A 3,719-nucleotide genomic window follows, 5' to 3' on the forward strand; every position below is an offset into this window, starting at 1 on the left:
TCCCCCTTCCACACTCCTTGGCCGACGTCGAGTCTAGACATTACAAAACTTTTACTAACATGGCTGTGTGCCTTACGGGCCCACGTCGCCATTGGGTGGTATTAGGATCTTTTATTCCTCGACCTATACTCTGGGACTCTGACGTCTCTTCTATTCGGGTGAAATGGTTTTACTAACTCTGACTCTAGGTTCTCGTAACTACTTCCTCCCGGAGAGCCCCTCACTCCAGATGATTGCTTGGTGCACCGAAGGATTTCGAAGATACTCTCCGATGTTCTCGAGACTTTGTGCTCGTCGCTTTTGCAATTCCCTACCACTGATTTATCCCTATGGATAAATACTTACACCCGTCGTTCTTAATTTTATTCCAAGTTGATCTTGTTAATACAAGATGCCCCGAACCGCTCTCCGTTGTTCCAAGAATCCTTTGAGCTTACTGCTTTACAGTTCTTGCCTCATGAATACCCTTACGGATAATTCCTCGCACTTATCGAGTATCCGCTCTTTCCCGGTTGTTCATGTGTTTCACAAAAGTTTTCGAAATACCATTCGATCTTCCAAAAATCCTGAGCATCCTCTTGCTCTTGAAATTCTTGCTTGCTTGCATTATGGTTAATCCCATAAGTCTCGTAATCTTATTGGCATCTCTTGTCATTATCATTTTGAGTCCGTTGATTCAATTTGTTGCGAATGCTCGCAATCCTCAATCACATCCTAGAATTCAACCTTCCGGCTCAGACGTCATTTTGAACAGGAGCTAGTTCTCGACCAATCAAATTGCCATCGATTGTGCCCCTAAGTCTATTCAACTTATCCATCCTTGATCAGAGCATCTGCTTCTGATCCTTCGATTTGGAATCATAATACCTTTGCATTTAAGCTTCGAATTATTCGGATGATTCCATAACCTGTTGCATTTGCATTCTTTCCTCTTCTGGTTGAGTACCGATACTCACATCAGATCCTTTGTGGACCATCAAGTCCTTTGTTGGATTTTATCCGACAACGTCCTTCATATTCAATCACATTGGAAGTTCTTTCCCTGATACATAATGCCATTGGTAAATCCTATTCCCTGTTTGGCCAACCATGCTCTACTTTCGTGCTGGTGATAATTACTCTCGAAACTTGCGGTATATGTTTCTAAGATGTCCCGATGGGTTGAACCTATGCCTCCCTTAATCTGTGTGAACCCGGAAGATTTCGCGGGTCATACTTATCTGGTATTGCACCAGGTAAAACTTTCAACAACTAATGACATTTTCAAAAAGCGAGAGGTGAATGGAAGGTTATACATTGAAGAAGTGGGAGTCGACCTTGAACTTGTGTTCATGCCCATGGACACGATGTAGATCCTATCATGGAAACTTCTTGTAATAATAACTATTTCCTTGATATAGGTTCATCTAGTATCCATGTTTGGTCCTTTGCAACCGTGGTTCCGACCATGATTGTTCTCCTTTGATTCCATTTCTCAGACAAGATGAAGTACTTGTCTTCTGCAGATCATTTCACGTGTCCACCATCTACTCTGCTCACCGTCGAGTATTACACTCTGGTATCTCGAGAATATCACCGAACTACATAACTTCTTAGAGTTCTTCATCAACTATTATTTCTCGATGATTCCAATTTTCTCCGGGTTTTGAGTTGTTTGTCACTCGAAACACCGATAACTTAATCGAGTCCGTTCTACAGTTCAACTACTCTTTGTAATCCTTATTACCTGCAAGTTGTACTCGCTGATGTCATTCCCAACCGATTGGCTACATCATCATCGTCATGTTAAAGCTTAAACTGTGCTACCTGGTCCTTAATCCCGGAGCACAACTTTCGATGATGAGCTAAGCTTACGTCGATCTTCCTCGTCATATCAGTTCGCCTTGAACAACAAGCTTGATTTCAAGTTTGTCTCCTACCCATGGTTCCAATAACCTTCCGCTTCATCATTCCTTTGACTTGATGTCGTCGCTGATTGATTACATCTTCATGGAATCTCTCGACAAATGTGTCATGATCATCATCAACCTTATGAACTCTTCGAGGATATCAATTGAATTCTTGATGAGAAATACCACCCTTTGCCCTCGATGATTTGGGTTATCATCGACAACATTATTGCCTTCCGTTCAACACAAACTTGTTCGTGATTTGTGTTATACCTTGAGATCCTTGCTACCCAGCAGTTGTTCTTCTTTACCTTGGAAGTATTACCATCTTTTATGTCAAGAAAGTCGTGAGAATTTCACCACCTCTTAAGAGATCTTGATACAGGTGATACTTCTTGCCTATCCGTTCATTCCTTGGTCCCCGTGTTGTTTCTAACCGGAAAACTGACAATTGAACTATTATGTGCGACTTCAAAACTTCTAGCAACCCTATTGCTTTGAAGTTAATGGTCGATATTTCACTCTTAGACCATTGGTTATCGAATCACCATTCTAACATTGATCATGCTACCTAAGCCCATATTTCGGGTGCACCTTTCAACCAATGTTTAAATTAGGTATGTATTCCTCGAGCATATCCCCTTATATCATTTGATCTGACAAATGTTGTCTCTTTGTTGACATGATTGTGGAAATCCATCTTTTGGAAATCTCGATGAATTATCGTTTAGCTCATCAGCCGCCCCTCATCCTCTCCTTGGTTTAATGATGAACTCTTGTTTTGAAACTCGCTTCCATAGATCGTTTTCGAGAATCTCACAATGTCATCTCGTCTAACTGTGTTGCACCTTTTCTTCTCAGGCATCCTGAGTCTGAGGTATCCTGACACCAACCAGATTTGAAACTTGTCAGATATGATGGTTGGAACATTTTCCAAGAGTCATATCATTGATCTTTTTATAACCCAGTAAGGTGATATCATGCCTAACACACCTGGCCGGAGGACCTATTGTTATAGTTTCCTTTTTGGCAAAAATTTGCCATTCTTCCATGAGGAAATTGTAAGACTTATTCTATAATTTGTTCCTGATGGATCCTTTGTGTATCCAAAGTCTGATCTTTACCCAGTGACCATGTCAATGCTATCTCGAAGCATGTGTGTGGTACTCCGTTCATCAACAAGAATATTTGGAGCGAAATCCTTATTTTTTCTTGATCAATTAGCCAAACACCGTTGTATGGGCAACGTCATGAAATTCGTCTCCCCCTTACCTAAAGGGTTTTCTATGTTATATCTTGTCATGGATATCATGCTCTGCTTGTCCTTGGGAAGGATATACTCCTGGAATATGTGTGTATACACATTTTTCTTTCCATTGTTCTATTTAAACCTGATAATCACTTTTCATTTCCATTGGTTTGTTTAAACCTTCTTGTGATCTATATAATACAAGCAGTAATATTTCCCTGCTTATGTAAACACCTCGTTGTACCACTCTGTCAGTAAGACCCTGTTATATTGTTGATGACATCCCGCTAGCCACCGACGGACGAGAACTTTGCCTATTGGTCCGCCTCGTTTCAACGAGCAGGAAAATGGTTCTCTTCGTCCCTCGCCCTTGGTACCGACGTTGTTGCCGACATAACTGACATGCTACTCTCTGACATGCTTTGCTATCATGACCGTGCAAGATGTCATCGCTCCTATTTTTAACCCACATGGTGGCCCATAACCCACAGTTCCACAGGATCGAAACCTGACTCTCCTGTACACCCTGTTGTCAAAGTTATTCCTCGCGCTTGACTTTGTATGTAATTCATGGGCCACCT

The sequence above is a fragment of the Triticum aestivum genome, chromosome 2D, assembly GCF_018294505.1.
Source record: "Triticum aestivum cultivar Chinese Spring chromosome 2D, IWGSC CS RefSeq v2.1, whole genome shotgun sequence".
NCBI classification, from domain to species: domain Eukaryota; kingdom Viridiplantae; phylum Streptophyta; class Magnoliopsida; order Poales; family Poaceae; genus Triticum; species Triticum aestivum.